Source organism: Protopterus annectens, chromosome 2.part0 (assembly GCF_019279795.1).
Source record: "Protopterus annectens isolate FY-2018-M chromosome 2.part0, PAN1.0, whole genome shotgun sequence".
Classification (NCBI taxonomy): domain Eukaryota; kingdom Metazoa; phylum Chordata; order Ceratodontiformes; family Protopteridae; genus Protopterus; species Protopterus annectens.
Window position 1 is genome coordinate 1,988,521,929 of NC_056728.1, and position 21,265 is coordinate 1,988,543,193.

The window sequence follows — 21,265 nt, forward strand, 5'->3', positions numbered from 1 at the left end:
ACTAGTTTCCTCCTTCTATTGTATAACTTGTTTATAGCAGGGGTCCACCAGACTGGTTTTCTTTTCTTGGAGGAGTGAGTCTTGGTTTTGCATGGGATAGCATGATCCATGCTATTTTGTAGGTGCCCATAAAATGCATTAGTAAAGGATTTCGCAGCTTGGACAGCATTATCCTTTAGCATGGGGGCTTTTAAACTTCCCACCTCCATCTTAAATAACGTGAAGTTTGGTTATGAAAAGTTTTTCACGGTGGTTTCCTTGTCCAGGGGTGGGGGCAGAATGTGGATATCCAGAGTGATTTGTTTATGGTCAGATCTAACCAGCGAGGGGTTGACCTCTGGTGTGGAACACTGGTCGCCCATGTTGGTGATGACCAGGTCCAATATGTTGTCACCTCTGGTGGGAGTGTTGACCAGTTGTTCCAGGGCATTTGAGTTTATAAATTCTAGGAAATGTTGGGCAAGGGAGTTAGTACTTGAGTAGTTCTCCCAGTTAATGTTTGGGTAGTTGAAATCACCCAATATTAGGGTGTTTGGTAGGACCTTTATGATACCCAGTGTTTCCAGAAATGTGGAATGGGGGTCCTGGGACATGGTGGGTTATCTGTAGCAAGCTACAATTTGAATTGCAGTTTTGCCTGTTGTTAGTTGCATGTGGATGATCACTGAAGCATCGTGCTGTGCCACTAACCTGGAGGTGTGGGTATTCTTGATGAATATGGATACTCCCCCACCTTTTGTATTTTGGTCCAGGTTCTGTGGCTGAAATGTATGGTATGAGTTGTAGCCTGTTAGTGCTGAGGTGCTCTCTGGAACCTTAAACCAGGTTTCTGTTACTGCACATATATCGATTTTCTCCATACTGAGGAGTGGCTCGAGTCCGTGCTTTTTGAGGTTTAGACATCTGGCATTGAGTAGTATTACCCACAGATTTTTGTTACTTGTGCTATTTACGGTAGTGAATTTGTCTTTTGAGCCTTGCATAAAAAAGGCACTATGGGGGTGGCAAGAGCCTTCGCCAGTATTCGAAAGCCTAAGGGTGACAGGTGCAAGCCATCTCTAGTGAAGCAGCGTGGCTTGTTGAGCATGTCATCCCAGGCAGACAGACACTGGATCCCCTTTGAATGACACCAGAAACTTAGCCAATTGTTGAAATTGATAATTTTTTTAATACTGTGGTATCATTCTTGGTGAGGGCAGGATACTACTCAGGGTCATACCATCCTGGGCTACATGATCAGAGAGCTCTTCTATGTCTCTTTTCATGTAGTCCACGGAGGTATGGCTCAGGTCATTCACACCAACATGGACAATGACAGAGTCGTATTTGTACTTGTTCTGGAGTAACCTGAGTGTTTGTGTTATGTGGCGGATCCTGCACCCGACAGGCAGCTAACAGTAATCTTCTCCTTATTCAGCCTAGTGAGTGGGACGTCAGTGTGCCTGACTATAGAGTCACCTATTACTAGTATGTTGGGTATGTTATTTTGCCTTGAGGGCTGTGATTGCGTGGCACACTGGTTTTGTGAAGTATGTGTTTCATGGTTTGTGTTGGGGGGTGTAGGTTGCTTGGATGTCTGCTTTGGAGGGCTCTGTTGCTTTTGCAGATTTTTTATTTAGAGCCTCTGAGTATGTTTTCCTGTATTTATGTGTGTTTTTTGCCAGTGCTGGTTTAATGGGTCTATGTGAGACTGGTGGTGTGATGCCAGTATTTCCCTTCTCCTCTTGACTGTCTGATCCAGTCTTGGGTTGAGATAGCTTAGCCTCCAGTTTGGCTGTATAATTGCATCTCTCACATGTATTATTGTTTGGTGGTAGGAGAAGAGGGTTGTCTGTGTACATGAGGCAGTTGTAACATTGCCTCAAAATGCCAAGATTCACCAGTTGGACTGGAGAGTACACCTGAAACTGCCCTTTGGACATGCCTGGATAGGTACAGTAAACTATTTTACTGAATGGCTGATAAGATTGAATAGAGAGCCTTGTCCTTCTGTAGTGCTAGGGTTTATAAGTGCTTGCTATGAGTTTTGAGCAAGTGCCGGGCTGAGAAATTAATGGCTTGAGTGCTTAAGTTCAAAGTCTGTCCAGTTCCAAGAGAAAAATTGAAGAGGAGACTTTGTGGAGCCAGGAATAATTATACCATAGCTAACCGGCGCTGCCTGGCCTGCAAAACTGGGCAAATGTGTTTTTTTATAGCAGGGAAATGAAAGACATAGAAATTAGCCCAAAATGGCCAATAAACTTCTACTTTCTGGGCTGAAACCACTCCTCCAGGGACAGATAGGCTGCTCAAAGCTCCCCTCTCTCACAGGTGAACAGAGAAACTTCCTTCTATCCAAGTAAGGTATGGGCAAACACAAAGATTTGTAACACAGCCCTGAATTCAGCACTAACTTGAAAACTGGACTATATTAGCTTAGAAAGGTGGGAAACAAGTATATATATATATTTTCAGACAATAAAGCAGATATAAACAAAAAAAACACTTTAAATGTGCATAAAAAGATGCTTATTGTTATAAATCTCAGTTCAGAGTTGTAGTCAATGTCTCTAGTAATAAAGTAGGGAGAAACACAAATATAGTAAAAGCAGATTAATAAAGTGCAATTTTTTTATATATATAAAACAATAGAAAGCAAACAATCTGATTTAAACAAGTTACCCAATTAACTAGAAAAAAAACTCAAAACTGAGCCCTGTTCCAGCAGTCTTCAATCAGACAAGTTCTAACTGCACACTCCCACTACTAGGGTGCAGGGGAACCTTCTCTATTCAAGAACCTTGTCTTATTCAAGAACCTTGTCTTATTCTGTGTTCCCTTACCTCTAAGCTTGCTCTCCAGCTCCTGTCCTTTTCTCCATGTCACTGATTGTCTCTGCAAGGTCTCCTTCCTTCTACTTGGTTTGACTCTTTCTCCACTTCCTCTCTGCCTCTCCTCCCCCCATGTTTTCTTCAAATACCTCCCTCATTCTCTCCTGCCTCCTTACCCTCCCCCTCCTCCTTCTTTTGTCACCTACAGTACCCCCTTAAGTCTATATGGTGATGTCATCACCTGCGGCGCCATTTTTGAATTACAATCCCTGACTCATTTCTGTCCTGTCCTGTCATAGGCTGCTGGCTTCGCTCGTCGGTGAGTGCTTATTCAAACCAGGCTTAAAGTACTAATCTAAATAATATTGTTTTTAACATATTTGTTTGTAGTATGTTCTGACTTATGTTGCTGTGTATTTTTCTGAGCAGATTTCAGGCTCAGAATGTGTTTCTGCTGTATTTGCGGTTCATTCGTTCAGCATACCCTGCATGCTACAGCTAAGATATTCTTATCAGCACGGACATCTACTATTCCAGTACTGTGTAGCGAGTGCCTTTATTTGTTATCCTTATCATTGTTAATAGTACAGGCTGTTCTCAGATGCATTTTAAAGGGTCTGAGCTACAGTTTATTTTGTTTTTTAATTGTTGTCACTGCATCATTGCTATCTGGGTACCCCCTTCCACTACACACAGTAAAAGAACCACGTTTAGGCACGTTAACCAGTTAGTGGTCCTATGAGCTACTCCTAATAATTCATGTGGTACTGGCTATTTTCCCAAGCTATTTAAAACAGTAAAATAACCGCTTTTAGACGCATGTACCAGATGGTGATTCTATGTGCTTTTCTCAATATTTTATGTATTACCAGCTGCAAAATAACTGCGTTTAGACGCATGTATCAGTAAATGGTTTTCTGTGCCTCTTTTAATACTTTATGCGGCACTGGCTGTCTTCGGAAGCTAATTTAAAAGTCTGAGCTACATTTTTTAGTTTTTGTTTTTTTATCTGCTTGTCTTCTCTGCATCATTGAAATCAGTGTACGTCTTTGTGATTCAGCGTTTAGATGCTTATATTAGACACAGTGTTTAGATGCTTAGACTAGACTCATTTATATTCAGCGTTTAGTTGCCTAGACCAGACTCATGTTGCAATCATCTGTCATGAATAACCTCCATGCATTCACCAAGCTGTAACCATTCCAAAGTTGTATCCTGAAAGCTTAACTGATGTTGCACTTTTTACTGTCTGCAACATTTATTGTGCTGTAACTGCTGTATTTGTTGACCTAGTAACTTCTTTACCTTGCTGTTGTATTTTTTTAAGTACCTTATCTGTTCATCATTTATCTGTCTTATCCATCTGCTCTACCCCTATCCTCTCCCACCTATCCCCATGAATCCACTATTCTGTATGCATGCATTCCCACATCAAAACATCCACTATCCAATCTACTGAACTTCCTAGTTGCATTCTATTTCTCCTTCTATTAACAATTACACTATACTCATTTTACCTTTGTTTTCTTTTTTACAGCCTCCTATTGCTGTGTTCCAACCTCCCTGGGTGTGTTTCCAGTGTTCCACAAACCACCTTTGCAAACCACCCTTGAAAGAACACTTAAACGGGACTTCTGCTGTGCTTTGTAACTTATACAGCCCAAAGAATTACAGCGTACATGTAACTCTACTGTGGTATTACATTTACTATTACTTTAGCCTAAATCAACCTAGTTTTGAGATTTGCCACGTGTTTGCTAGCAGCCTACTGTGGTCTACAGCCCCTTCTTTACTCCCTTCCTGGCATATCCACTAGTCAATCATAGTTTGGCCACCAGGTGGCAGTGTTCATCCCATTTCATATTCCTACACTAGCCTACAGTAGCCCTGTGTTAGTACTTTCACCCCTGAGGATTCCCCTGTCTAGCTCTCGCTTTCTGTATTGGCCCAGTGTCTTATTATGTGCTCCCTTACCTCTAAGCTTGCTCTCCAACTCCAGATCTTTCCTCCCTCTCACTGATTTCTCTGCAAGGTCTCCTTCCTTCTCATTGATTTGGCTCTATCTGATCCGTTCACCCTAGAGGCTCTGTTCCCCTGACCTGCCCCAGTACCTCTATGCTTATACCTACTTAACCACTCCCACTTCCAAACAAACCTGTCAGCTCCCCCACCTTCATTACATCATATTCAGCAATCCCTCTCCTTCCCTTTAGCTCCCACCCCCAACTAACCTCATCTCTCAGCTACACCTACACCAGCCCATCCCATTTCCCACTCACCTTTATTTTATATCCATAGCTGATTTACTCTTTAACCACTATGCCTATAAAACCTGTCCTTATAATCCTCACACTTCTTCTTCTTACCCTTCCTGCCTTAACTTTCTCACTAGTCCTCCCAACACCAACCGTTCTCCCCCTTTCCATATTACATGCACATACTTTACACATCATGTGCACACCATAACCGTCATATCCCTCTACCTTTACTGCTTCAATAACTGCCTCCTTTGTCCCTACAAACTTTGCACTATCCACAGGCACTCTTCTCCAATCACAACCCACCAGACACAAAGCTCTCTAAATACCTCCTTTCCCATAGCAGCCAATTCATTACCATCCTTCTCTCTGGAGACATTCATCCTAACCCTGGCCCCTCTCTTCCCTATAACTCTAATTCACCCCTACCTTTTCCCCTCTCAACTAGAAAATCCCTTCTTTTCACCACACTGATTGCTCAAAGCCTATGTAACAAAATCCCTAACTTCTATGTCTAGCTTCTCCATAATCACCCAGACATCCTGTCCATCTCAGAAACATGGCTAAAACCCCATATTAAAGACTCAAAGATAATCCCCCCAACTGCCATATAATTAGGGGGTGGAGTTGCTCTCCTCTATTCCTCCTCCCTCTCAATCACCCCCTATAGCAAACCTATTCCCCAATTCACCAATGCTGAACTAACACTTGCCCTACTTCAAATGAATAGACACAAACATATGTATAGCTGCTCTCCACATTTCTGCTGGAGACAATATCCCCATTCTTGAGGGCATCCTGTCCTGGGTCTCCTCCAAAATTACTATTGAGACCATTATCCTTGGTGACATTAACATTGACTGGGCCACCATCTAATCTCCTACAAACTCCCTAAACCTTAACCTATATAACTTCTCACACTTAATCAATTCTACCACCAGACTCTCCAGGGACTACTCCTCTGGCAGTATCCTTGGTTGGATTCTGGTCTCTCACCCCCCACTACATCTCTGATAGTGGTACCCTCCTCGACTCTCTCATGGATCACCTTCCCTCATTCACTCATCAGCTTCCCTCTTCCTTACAACTGTCTCACACTTATATCTCTACATGCTCTACAAACAACTTTAACCCTGATACCTTCTCTAACTCCCTAAAATACACAGACACCTCTAAAAACCCTCTCCCTAGATAATGCTGTTACATACTTCAGTACAACATTCCTAAACCTGCTAAATACCTTTGCTCCCTCCAAAACTAAAAGAATCAAAAGCAACATGGTCCCCTGGTTAACCAAACAAACCACAGCTATTATGCGACTCCGAGACAAAGCCTAGAAACATTACCAGAAAAATAACTCCACCCTGAATGAATATAAACTACTTCACAACAAAGTTAAAACAATTATTGCTTCCGACCATAAATCCTACTTCTCCATACTCCAAAATAACCACAAAACAAACTCTAAAAAATTCTGGAATGGAATCACCTCCCTCCTCAATCCCAACAAAAAAGACAACCCCTGCCCTGATCCAAATGCTTCTGACTTGGCTTAGCCACCCAGTTTAATTCCTTCTTCATTGATTCCATAGCCAAACTAACAACTTCCTTCCGCAGCCATGCTTCATCCTCATCTCCATCCCATCCCATCTCTTCTGCCCAAAATCTTATCACCTCCCAACCCCTTTCCCTCACTATCAAACCTATCTCTACAGCTACCATAAAAAAACTCCTTTTGAACTTGAAACCATGTTCCAACACCCTTGACAACCTTCCTTCTTACTTTCTAAAAATAGCTGCTTAAGCCATCCCTTTCCCTATCTCCATTCTAATAAATCAGTCAATCCAAGAAGGCTATGTACCTCAACTCTGGAAGAAAGCCTTTATTATTCCACTTCATAAAGGGGGTAACAATAGCAATATTCCCAATTTCCAACCCATCGCAATCTTATCCCCATCTCAAAAATTCTTGAAAAATGCGTTCACCTACAACTCTTACCCTACCTCACAGATAACCACCTGCTTACTCCCACACAACATATATTTAGACCTGGCCATAGCACAACAACTGCTCTCCTCTCCTTTCTTGAAACCATCAACAAAGCATGCGACTCCGGCTGCCTATTGTCTACCCTCCTTCTCAACTTCTCAACTTATCAAAGGCTTTTGACATTATCTCTCATAACCTTCTATCTAAACTCTCTAATCTTAAGCTATCCTTGTCCTCCATCAACAGGTTTACCAGTTACCTCTCCAATAGGCAACAAGCAGTCAAATGGAAAAAAGCCACTTCTTCCTTCCTTAATACTCCTACAGGTGTACCCCAGGGTTCCATATTAGGTCCACTGCTAGTCAATATTTTCATAAATGACTTTTACCACACTATCCCAAATGTTAAGCTTATCCAATATATAGATGACTCTATGATCATCTGTTCTGCCACCTCTATCTCCATACTCTTAAAATTAACCCAAGAGGCCTTCACTTCCACTGAACACTAGGTGTTAGCTAATCACCTGGCACTAAACACTTCAAAACTAAAATTATGGTATTTACTCCTTCTAGAAATACCACCATAGACAAAAACTAATTCTCCATTGCCAGTCAAAGTAATACCTCTCTCGAGGTAGTATCCCATGCCAAACTTCTAGGTATCCACATTAATGATCAGTTCAAGTTTGATACCCATCTACAAACAAACATCAAGAAACCCCACCAGAAACTTGGTATGCTCTACCCCCACAATCGCTTCCTCACTCCCCCTACAAAGCTTCTTCTGTCTACCACTTACCTCATTCAATCCCTTCTCTAAGTTGCCCCATTTCTTACTAACTTACAGTCTTCTCTAAAGACAAAACTTTCTTCCTGCTTCAACAAAATTGCCAAGTTTGCTACAGGCTACAAATCCTCCACCAACCACTGTAACGCTCTCCTCAAACTAAACTGGCTAGAACTCCCAATCATCTTTCCTACATTCAACGCATCCATGCCCACAAACTTATCTTCAAACCCTGTCTCTGCCCCTCCCTTGCCTCCTCTCTCAAAATGCATTTACCTGATAGACTTCTAAGAGCCAACAACCAGAATCTGATTGAACTCCACAAACCCGCTCGTCCACCTGGTAAAGATTTACTGTCATTCTCTCTAGCACACCTTTGGAACTCGCTGCCACCTCATATTCATACCACCCGCAACCACCTTACCTTTAAGACCTTGCTTCACTTTCATCTCATATCCCTCTGGCAATGTTCTTGCTTTCACCCCATATAACTCCCTCAGCATTGCATCCTTTTCCCTCACTCTCCCCTCCCTCTCTGCTTAAACCTCACACCAAGCTAATATCCCTGCTAATGCACCGTTCTCTCCACCTCCTAACTTTTTACTCTACTTCTTCCTATTATTCCCTGTTTTCTGTTTTCTTACTTTTACTCTAAACTCTTCCTCTCCCTCTTACCCTAATATAACTCTTATACGGTTCCCGTGTGAATCTCCTTTGCCCCTACTGTTATATTTCCATTGTATGAAGAATTATATTTGCAAATATTTGATAATGTTTTTCTTAAAAAATATATTTTTTTTAAATTCCTACTGTACATTATAATTTTTAATACTATGTTCTTCAACTATATTACTATATTATGCAATTGCATATGATTTGTTTGCACTGTATAATGTCTTTATTGAGCTTTTCTCCCCAGGACTCAATTCAAAATGGGCTTTCCTCGGCCCAATGGACTCATCTTAGTAAACAAACTGTAAAATAAAAATAAATAAATAAAAATGGTTTTAATAATAAAGTTGTTGTTGTTGTATTCTCATTTGTCAGTATAAACTTCACAAATATGAGCAGAAGCAATATTGGTACAATTCAATTATGTCCATCATTACTATGCAAATAAATGTATTGTTTTTTACACAGTAGATTTTTGAGTTCCTGGGTTTGCACATTATGGAAAATATATCACCACATTATAAAACTTTATGGTAAACATAATTACAAGGTAACCTATGCATATTACACACAACAATTGCTAATTAACTAAAAACTTGAATTACAATCATTTTCAGATACTGCACTACTTTATAATGTATAATGTACAAAACTAAAACAAATACTAATGGATTATAAACATATCTGTTTTTTTCCTAAAATTAATGTAAGCAGGAGGATTATTTAGATTAGCTGTGCTAAGTGCTTGAAACAGCTTCAAAGTTACACTACCTTTGGCTGCATATGTGGGTATATGCAGAGGTATGATTGGTCTAAAGCGAGTGTGTGCAAGTGTGTGTCTGCCTTGGTGATCAAAACAGTGGGTTAGTTAGGGGTTAGACAGAGTAAGCTCTGTGTGTGTGTGTGTGTGTGTGTGTGTGTGTGTGTGTGTGTGTGTGTGTGTGTGTGTGTGTGTGTGTGTGTGTGTGTGTGTGTGTGTGTGTGTGTGTGTGTGTGTGTGTGTGCGTGTGTGTGCGTGTGTGTGCGTGTGTGTGTGTGTGTGTGGGTGTGTGAGACTGCAAAGGATAACTACTGGCAGCAGCAGCAGTAAAGAGGTTTACAAACCTCTGCATCTTTCAGCTGAAGGAATCTGGATATCACCTAAAATAAAGAGGAAAAAAGGCTCTAAAATAGAAACTTAATTATTACTCTTACAAAATTACAAAGCTGCTAAAGTAAAGGATTTAAGTTAACATGAATTTTCTGAAGGATAAAAAGTGTGAAGCTCAAATGTATGTCATTATTTAGTAACTTCAATCTCCAGTGACTGCCAACCAAACGATTTATGAGTAAGAGACCAAAAAAATAAAGTAAATAACCTTGTTATTTTACAGATGTTAAATTATGCCTGTAAACTGCTGACTCCAACACCATTAACATATACTACAGCAAGTTTGAAACATTAGGCAGATGAACTATTTTACATCAAAAATATACTAAAAATGTATAGTAATAATAAAAAAAAATAATATATATATATATATATATATATATATATATATATATATATATATATATCTATACACACACACACACACATATAAGTAAAACAACAATATTCCAGAGAGCCCATTCTCTAAGCACAATAATGAACTCCAGGATGTGTGTTAATGTGTAATTAACGCCCTTCCAGGGGTGTAGAGGCCCTCTGTCTGCAGCGTTGGGCCTCAAAACACCCCTGAGCAGGCATTAAATATACATTAATGCACACCCTGTCAGGCAATATTGCATGCTTAAACATATGAAACTTATAATCTTTTGGCAGAATGCTCACATGCTAAAATAAAATAAAATAAAATATAATAAAAATGTGTCTTTTTTAACAGACTCGTTTAAAAGTAAAACGATGAAGAATTTTAGCAAATTCGTTTTAGTGAGTAGTGCAACCCTTAGTATTTATTTTTTATTTTATTTTACATTTGTTATTGCCTCACAGTTAGACATTGCCCATTCGATTCTCAGTTAGAGCGTCTTCTGTCTGGCGATATGCGTAAATGGGCATTCCTTCGTTGAAGGTTGTGCATTAGGCCCGGCAAGCCAGCACGTAAAAATCTACTGCCAATCATTAGCGGACCGGAGTTCCGCTGTGGCGACCCCTAACCGGGAAAAGCCAAAAGACACAAACAAATTTTACATTTGTTATCCGGGGGTGTCTGACTAAGCTGAAAAGACCCTTTTTCAGCAGAGGCCCGGGGAGAAAAGCTCCACATAGGCAAATTACAGATACATTTAGTTATTTAGACATGATAATGCTGAAGTTCTTATTTCTAAAGTACAACTTAATTCTAATAAATCCTTGTACATCTTTTGCATCTACCTACCTCCTGGAAACAATGTATCTAAACTTGAAGATATACTTAATTGGGTATCATCAACCTTCCCACAAGAAACTATAATCCTTGGTGATTTCAATATTGACTGGAGATGCATTGGTACTGACCATCCTATTTCTCACATTAACCTTCATGGTATCTCACAGACCATCACCTCCCCAACTAGAATTAATAAACCTACCAATAAAGAGAGCACCTTGGACTGGATCCTTATTAATAACTCCCACCAACCCTACAAAGGAGGTGTCTTCCCTGATGATGTAAGTGACCACTCTTTGACCTATATAATCAGGCAAAAGAATGATATCCCACACCAAGCATCATATAGGACAATACGGTCAAACAAACAGTTTAACCAAAGGTTATTCCAAACTGAACTTAGCTCCTGTGATTGGTATCCACTAAAAACCCTCCCTCTTCAAGAGGCTGTTAAACACTTTAACTCTACCTTCTTAAATATCCTTGACCAATATGCACCAAAGCGTACTATCAGAACTAGGTCAAAACCAGCCCCATGGCTCACTAAAGACACCAGGCAAAAAATGTTACTTAGAAATAAAGCCTGGACTAGGTGGAGGACTACAAAAAACTTAACAGATCAACAAATATTTAAACAAATGAGAAATATGACAAAAAAAGCTATACTTTCAGACAAAAAAAACTTTTACTGTAAAATGCAACAAACACACCTAAACAATCCTCAGAAATTCTGGGCAAGTATCAATAGTCTGTTACACCCAGGTCACTGCAGCACACCATCCCTAACTGGTGCTAATCAAGAAACACCCAACCAAACTGCTAATGCCTTTAATAACTTTTTTACCGAAGCCATCCAATCTCTAGCCAGCCAGCTAAACCCTGACAGCTCTAGCCTCCCTAACCCCATTTCTAGCTCTCTTCCTACCTTCATATTTCAACCCATCTCTACTCATTTTATCTACAAACTCATTCTAAAACTTAAGCCTTGTACGCCTTCTGCTGACCAGATTCCAGCACAATATCTGCAAAAAGCAGCCAAAGCAGTAGCTTATCCAATATCAATCCTAATAAACAGAACCATTAATGAGGGAACCATCCCAATCATCTGGAAAATCTCACACATTATCCCCCTACATAAAGGTGGTAACTCCAATGAATATTCCAACTATCGACCTATAGCCCTACTATCCCCTGTAGCAAAAATAATGGAAAAATGTATTCATCATGAGCTTCTGGACCACCTTCTACAACACAACTTACTAGCACAAAGCCAACATGGCTTCAGACCATACCATTGTACCACTACAGCCCTCTTATCCTTCACTGACACCATTAACAGAAATCGCAATAATAATGTTCTCTCTTCAGCTCTATTTATTGATCTATCAAAAGCTTTTGATATGGTTAACCACACATTGCTTATAAACATTCTTAAATCACTTTCACTCGATACTCTAGCTGTACAATGGTTCAGCTCCTACCTAAGCAACCGACAGCAAGCTGTTATGTGGGAAAATAATCTATCATCCCACCTGCCAGTTACACTAGGTGTTCCCCAGGGCTCTATTCTTGGTCCTCTATTATTCTTCATTCATTTTTATTAATGATCTCTGTAAAGCTACTCCTCATGCAACCTGTATACAATATGCAGATGATTCAACAATAATCTGCACAGCCAAATCTTCATCAGAACTACAGTCCTTAACTCAGTAAATGTTTAACACAGTAGAATCATGGTTCTTAAAACGATGCCTCCTCCTGAATCCAAAAAAAACTAAGCTCCTGCTTTTTACCCCTACCCAGAAGCATATACCTTTAGATTTCTCTGTTACTTCTAACAATGGTACCGTCATAACCCTGATGCTACCACCAAGCTCCTAGGAATTACTATAGACAACAACCTCAACTTCGACTCCCATATTAATAACACTATAAAAACAGTCAACAGAAAAATGGGCTCCCTATATAGAGTCAAATCCTTCCTCACTCCTATAGCAAGATCTACTATTGCCCACTCCCATCTAATCTCAACACTACTTTATGCCTCACCAATCTATACTAATCTGTCAAAACATAATTGTTTCAAACTAGCTACATCCTATAACAATATTGCAAGATTTGCCACTGGTAATCCCTATAGAACCCATCACTGCCAGAATCTAAAACAACTAGGATGGCTTGAGCTACAAAATCAGCTTCAATATAATCAACTTATCATTGCACATAAGATCCTCTACCACCCAAATAATACTCCAATACTTTCAAACATCATTACCCCCTATAAAAATCTTACTAATTTACGATCATCAAATAAATTGTTAGTTAACATTAGTAAGTCAAACAACTTGGCAGGTGACTCTCTGTTCTCAAACACTACTGGGAAAAACTGGAATCTTCTACCTACTGTCCTAACTTCTCTTCCTTCTCTACCCCTCTTCAAACAAAAAATGAAAATATTCCTCAGAACAAAATGGCTATGCTCTTGCAACAACCCTGACTAGCTGATTAACTCTACTAATTTTCCCTCTACTTATCCCTCTTGACACCTTTGTTCTTATTTCATTTGTAAGTAGAACTGTTTACTTGTAAGCTACTATGATTGACTCTTTATAAATGTCGTATCCTATAATTTTGTAAATAGTACTCTTTTTTTTAAACCATTGGGCCAGATTCAGGAAGGCTTACACGGAGTTTAAGAGTAGTGTAAGCCTCCGTGTAAGCCTCCTGATTCAGCAACAGCCCAAATCTCCGTGTAAGAGACAGCTAACATGTCTCTTACATGGAGTGGGCGTGGAAATGCTCAATACCTCATTTGCAGCTCCAAGATATGCAAATGAGGTATGTGAGCGATCCACGAAGCCCAAACCAGTCCGTGTAACGGACGTGTTAGCAGAAATGTACTCAGCTGACAACTGAGTACATTTCTGCAAAATAAAATGGAGCTATGTCAGCTCCAAATAAAGGTGCATTTGTTACATTAAGCATGCCAATGGCCAAATATGTGGCCATTGGCATGAAAAATGTTGCAAAAAGTTATATAACTTTTTTTTTCACGGATTTATGTGTTTAACTGCGCACACCAGCAACGGGTGCTACCTAAAACTGAAAACCGAAGCTTATAAGCCCACAATTGTGGGATTTATGTATTACATGAAATGTCAATGGAGGGACTTGCAGCGCAAAACAATATGGCCTCCGTTTAGTGGTTGTCAAGGGGGGGAAGCTCCGTGTAAGATATGTAACTAAGCATTACTAGGCAATCCTATGTAAATGAGGGTTACAATACTGAATCACACTGCCACATAAGTAATGAGCACTTTCTGAGTAGTGTAAGAGTTAGAGAAGGGGGAGGAACAGAGTAAGAGGTAGGTGACATCATGGGGGGGAAGGATAGAAAGAAATGTACCAGATTGGAGGGCAATGTAAGGTAAGAGATGACAGACAGACATCAGGGAGGGAGGTGTGTCCCAACAGAACACTAGGAATGTCAAGAAATTGAGGGCATACGCTATCCCTACACTCCAAGTTTCTTGATATACGTGCATGCGCGCGTGTAAGGCAAGTTTAACATGTGGGAGTGTGTTGCAAACTGTTTACAACGGTTTGCGTGGCGCGTGTGTAAGGCGGTGTCTTGGCGTTTTAGCATGAATCAGCCTAGCTAACACCGTGTAAGGATGTGTGCGTGCGTGTAACACCGTGTAGGGATGTGTACGCGCGTTTAAGTGACTGTGAGCGTGTTTAAGCTGGTGTGCACATTGCTCCCCCTCAGGAAACAGAGAGGAAATAGGAAACAACCAAAATACAGGGAAACTGCCAGAAGATACTACTAAAGTTAATTGGTGGAAACAATTAGAAGCAGGCAATTACACAGGCAGACTAGAAGCCCAACCCAGCACTTAAAACACAACAAAGAGCAGTGCAGGCTGTTTCTCACAAGAGATACTGCCAGAAACTAAGCTATCAGAATTGAAAACTGAAAAAAGCTGAACTCAGAGCAGAAATGCTAGGGGCTGCCATAGCTGTTATAATCAGACATAGGCGAATTGCTGAGGGTGGTGATAATGCAGATGCTGACAGACAACCCAGAGTGAGGAGAAGGAGAAGAGTATACAGGCCTAGGGTCACCTACCATGGGTTACATGAGCTGGAGATAGTAGAGCTATAGAGTGGACAGAGAGCTCCTGCAGCAGATTGTTGAGCTGTGCAGGCCACGCCTCACACACAGAACCAACAGAGGGAACCCATCCCAGTGGAAACCAAGGTATGTGTTGGCCTAAGAATACTAGCAACAGGTACCTTCCAGAGACCAACTGGCGATATGATGGGGATATCACAGGCATCAGCCTCCAGGGTACTGCACCAGTTCCTGGATGCCATGTCACCACATGTCAGTGATCATATATATGTCCCTAATGACCGTGAGGTTGTGGCCAGCAATATGCGTCTCTTCCAGCAAATAGCGGGATACCCTGAGGTGCTGGGTGCAATTGACTGCACGCACATACGCATCAAGGCACCAGCCGGTGAGCGGGGTAGAGTCTACATTAACCGCAAGGGATACCCCTCCATCAAGTGCCAGGTCGTGTGTGATGCCCAGGGCATAATAATGAATGTGTGTGCTGGCTGCCCTGGGAGCTACCACGATTCCCACATCTGGCATCTGACGCAGCTGTACCAATCATTTGCCAATGGGGACTTCCCACACGGACACCTAGTGGGGGATGCTGGTTATGCACTTGAGCCGTGGCTGATGACACCCATCAGAAATACACACACACCCGAACAGGAACGCCATAATGAGGCACACGCGCAAACACGTAATATCATAGAGCGTGTGTTTGGGCTGCTCAAGTCACGGTTCCGGTGTCTGGACACGTCTGGTGGAGCTTTGCAGTACACACCAACTACATGTACCCAAATGATCATGATATGTGCTATGCTACATAATATGATCCTGTGGAAACAGCTGCAGCAGGACCAGCACAGGGCTGGGCCAAACATCCCCTCACCATTGCCAAGGCTACCACAGGCAGGGGTGACTTGGAGGAGGAACAACCTGACCTTGTCCCAGTAGGCAGAAGGAGGCGTGCCCAGTATGCCCTGGCCTTGGCAAAAGGCAACGATAGCACATATGCTTGGTCAGTAGGAACACTGGGACTGATACCCACTCTGACTCACTCATACAGTAACAGGGATGCCTAACATGACACAACCTGCTTCCAAATGTACAGGAGTGTAGTATGTGCATCCGACAGAGGCAGCCCTGCAGCACCACCGAGGCATGAATGCCATGTGTTAAGTAATGTAATACCATGTATCATATGCACACCTGAGGACCATGACTAACATCCACCCTCACCAATCATAAACCACAAAACACAAACCCACCTCTTAGCTATCACTAAGGATAGGAACCTAGATGTAATGCTACCCAATGCCAAAGGTATAAACAGCAAGATGTGTGCAGTGTAAATGCACACAGTATAGGGAATGCACATATCAGTGCTGTAATAGAAAACAGGGTCAAAGCGCATCAGCACCCTGACACTACCAGGGTCACACCTCATACAGTGATGTACATGTGCAAACACATGTGACAAGATACAAAATGAGGGTGACTACCAATAGATGGCATGGATAACCACACAGCCCTGTTGTTACCACAACAAGAAGCAACATGCATTAGCCATGGTCAAACACCAATGGCTAAAACTGACTACTACTATATAGCTTGCTGCAGACCACTGTCCTAATAGCAGCAACTGCCCCAGGCCTATGTTCACAGGTTCACAGGTTCATACTAGGCTATCTGCCCTAGGGCATTTATAAGCCTAGACCAGAGTTCCGTGGAGTCTGCCGCACCTTCACTCTGACGGATAATTTGCCCATTATATTGCTGTGCCTCTGACAAGCAGTGATACTGAGGTTATCCCTGGGGCATACCTGCAATCTCCCATCCATTGATTAAGATCTCACTTGAACAAAGCCAGTGAGGTACTCAGCCTCACATGTACCAGGATGTTGTTCCACAGCATAGGGACTCTCTGGTTGAAGAATCTGTCCTCCAGCACATCCTATTAATATCTGTGTTGAGGTTTAAATCTCCTGCCACTGTAGTTCTGATGGATGTAGAGGTCTTGAGGTGAAGCGTGTACATTAACTCAGGTTTGGACATGGCCTTGGATGTCAGGCACAGGTCACCTCTGAGCAGACGGTAAGTCACGGAATCAAGCTGGAATTCCTTCAGTCGGGCAGCATAAGAAATATGTTTGAGACCCTTTCTCCTCCTGTCGAGGAATTTGTGGGCCCATCCAATTGCCATAGGTGTCGGGTCATATACATGCTGAATGGGGCATTGCACTCAATCAATGGTCCGATGAGTGAAGAGTACAGGGGAACAATGACCTCCCTGGATCTAGATGTGAATCCCTGCATGATGAGGTGGGCAATGTAGAAGTTCTACCTAACTACCCTGGCAACGTGAGTGTCAAACAAAAGGTTACTCTCAACCTGGGTGCCCAGGTCCCTGATAACCTCCTGTGTGCTTAGAGGATTGCCACCTACATGGGAACTAGTGGTAACCTTGTTCTTCCCAAAGGGTATAGCTATGCATTGTTTAGTGTTTAATGTAAGGCCATGGCTGTGGCACCAGTTAGCCGTCTCTATGAGACCCTTCTGAAGGATGTCTGTGTCAGATGGGTTTCCAACTATGCTTCCCAGTTTGCAGTCATCTTCAAACTTTGTCAGCCATAATCCTCCTGTGCTTGCTCGTACTTCTGAAAAGTAGATACTGAACAAATGTGGGCCCAGGACTGAGCCCTGTGGGACACCACTTGTCACAGCTCTGGAGTGTGAACTGGCACCAGCAACTTTGACCCTGTGTGTTCGTCACTTAGCCAGTTTGCAACCCATGCAGTGATGTATGGGTTCACAATTAAGCTTGTGATGTTTTAAATGATACCTGAGTGGGGTATTGTGTGAAAGCCTTTGCCAGGTCAAGGTAGGCTGTGTGGACTGCCTTGCCCACGTCAATGGCCTGGGTGAGTGTTTTGAGAAAGTCAACCAAGTTTAAAAGGCATGATCTGCCCTTGACAAAGCCAAACTGGATTGGACCCAATGTCTGCAAGTCCCCTATGTCTTCATTTAGAATTCCCATTATGATCCTCTCCATAGCCTAGCAGAACAGGCTTGTCAAGGGGATGGGATGGTAGTTTCTGGGGTTGGTGGAGGCACCCCCTTTGTGAGGTGGGTCCACCATTGCTGTATGCCACTCCTTGGGAACATATCCTGAGGTGAGGCTAAGATTAAACAGCTGCCCTAACTGCGGGTGTAATTACTCATTGAGTTCATGGAGCACACAACTGGGGCCACCATCTGGTCCCATGGATAAAGTGTTTTCTGCCTTGGATTGAGCAGTTCCCACCCCAGCAGTGGAGATGTTTGGGCGGCTACAATCCTCTGGTGTACATACCCCCCCAGTTGGGGAGGGAGAAATCTGCACTGAACCTGTCAGCCAGTATGTTGCCAATGTCTGTAGGTGCAGTGATATCAACATCATTCTGAACTAAGTCTGAGCATATCTGGGAGTTTCCTCCCAGGTTTCAAACATAGGTAAAAAAGGCCTCATGATTGTCCCTGGAGTCCTGAGTGTGTTTACTCTCTAAACATGCCTCGGATGATTGTATGGGGGAACCCAGTGTTTTACTCACAATGAGCAGGGTGTCTTCCCCCTACGGATTACACTCTATCTTGTAGTAGCTCCTTCCTTGTGTTGTACAGCTTGTTTATGGCTAGGGTCCACCAGACTGGATGCTTGCCTGTGGTACAAAGAGTCATTATTATTTTGGATTGCCTGAACCATGCAGTCCTGGAGGTGCTGGTAGAAGGCATTTCTAAGTGATACAGTGGCTTGGGTAATGGTGTCCGCTGGCCTGGGGGCCTTGAAAGAGACCACACCAGTGCTCAGAAATGTGAAGTCGGCATTTGACAAGGTCTTCACCGTTTCTTTTCCCATCTGGGGTGTGGGTGGGATGTGGACTCCACTGAGAGTAGTCCATGATCTGATCTCACCAATGATGGGTATACGTCTGGTGTTGAACAGTGTGACCCCATGTTTGTGATGATGTGTTCTAGTATGTTGCCTCCACTTGCGGGGATTGGGACCAGTTGTTCCATGGCATTTCAGTGTATGAACTCTTGGAACCTTTGTGTTAGAGTGTTGTGGCATGATTAGTGATCCCAGTCTATATGTGGATAGTTGGAATCACCCAGTAGGATGGTGTTTGGAGATACATTTATCCCCTTCAGTGTTTGCAGGATAGCTGTGTGAGGTACCTGAGTTTGAGCGGGTGGCATGTAACATGCTACAAACTGCAGAGCAGTCTTGCCTACGGTCACTGTCACCTGGATGGTCTCCGATGCATCGTGTGTTGCCACCAACCATGAGGTGAGGGTGTCCTTGATGAATATGGACACCCACCATCCTTCTTGGTGTTGTCGGGATGCTGGTTGCGGAATGCATGAGATGAGGTAACACCCGATAGTGCTGGGGTGCTGTCAGAAACTGTGAACCAGGTTTCAGGCACAGCACAGACATCAATGTGCTACATACTGAGAAGGGCATAGAGTGTGTGCAGCTTGAGGTAGAGACCTTGGGCATTGAGCAGCATTAGCCTTAGTGTCTTTCCTTTACTGTGTTCTAGGGTGGTAGGTGTAGAATCCTGTTTCCAGTTGTGATTGTATGGTCCATGCTGTCTGACATCTAGCTAAGGGGATGTCATTCTGGTTTTGCAGTTATCTTTCATCAGCAGTAGAAATGACCACAACAGCCCCTGTGGGTGTACCTCATGCACACACATCCAGCACCTGTAAAGTCCACAACAGTACCTCACCAGGAGTATGACAGAGCTGGAACACATGTAATGTGTAGTCTGATTAAACAGAGTGCAGCTCCACACACTGCCATGCTGTCCACCCAGATGCAAGCTGTGCCTGATGTAGAAAGCCATGTCCAAGCTGGAATCAATGCACATGCTGCACCTTGTACAATCTGAATGGCAGGTAGCTATGCACATGAGGGACCTGAACCCCAGCACTGACATATATAGGACAGGCTGTACTGCATTATCCAAAACACAGAAGCCACCCCCACACATGAGTAAACTACCAGTACAGGTTGTCCATAAAGACACTGGTTGAGTCCCCTCAACAGAAATCCTAATGAGTGGATGGGAGATGGGAGGTTTACCCTGGGTATCAATGTTATGTCACAGGTAGACAGAGGCACAGTATACTAAACAAGACATATGACATGTCAAACTACGCTTACAATGTGTTGATGGACAAACACATTCTCCGACTAGCATTAGGTCAAGATACCTCTTGAACACAGCCAGCAAGGTGCTCTGCCTCAAATGGACCAGGATTGTATTCCACAGCATAGGGAGTCTCCGAATGATAACTCCATCCCTCCAACATGTCCAACATACATCCCTGCTAAGGTGTCAGTCACCTGCACTAGTGGTTCAGGTGGATCTTCTGAGTCTGAGGTGGAGCATGTCCATTAATCTCTGTTTGGACATGGCCTCGCATGTCAGGCACATGTCACCTCTAAGCAGACGGTATGTGAGTGAATAGAGTGTGAGTGTCTTCAATCTGGCAGCATATGACAGCTGTTGTGGTTCCTTGACCCTTTAGGTGGGGGACAGTCAGGGTGTCTCCAATTGCTGCAGATGTTGGGTGAGATACAGCCAGAATAGGGCATTTTACTCGATCACCGGTCTGATAACTGAAGAGTACAGGGCAACAATGACCCACTAGATCTGGATGTGAATCCCATCCTTATCAGGTGGGCAATGTAGAAGGTCTTCCTAGCCACTTTAGCAATGTGAGTCTCAGATGAATGGCGACTGTCAACCTGGGTCCCCAGGTCCATGATAACCTCCTCTGTGCTTAGAGGATTGCCACCAATATGGTAGCTTGGGGTCACCTTGCTTTTCCTGAAGGGTATGTCTACACATGTTGTGCACTCTGACTTCAGGCCCTGGCCCTGGCACCAGCTATCAGTTACTGTGAGTCCCTTCTGAAGGATATCTGTGTGTGATGCACTGTCCACTATGGTGCCCAGTGTGCAGTCATCTGCTAACATTGTCATCCAAAGTCCTCCCATGTTGGCCTGTACTCCTGGGAAGTACATGACAAACAATGGTGGTCAAGGACTGAGCCCTGTGTGACACCACCTGTGACCAGCCTGGAGTCTAACATAGTGCCAGCAACTCTAACCCTGTGGGTCCCGTCCTTAAGCCAGTTTGCAACCCATCTTGTGACATATGGGTTTACATTTCAGTTGTTAGGGCTTTCCACAATACCTGAGTGGGGTATTGTGTTGAAAGTGTT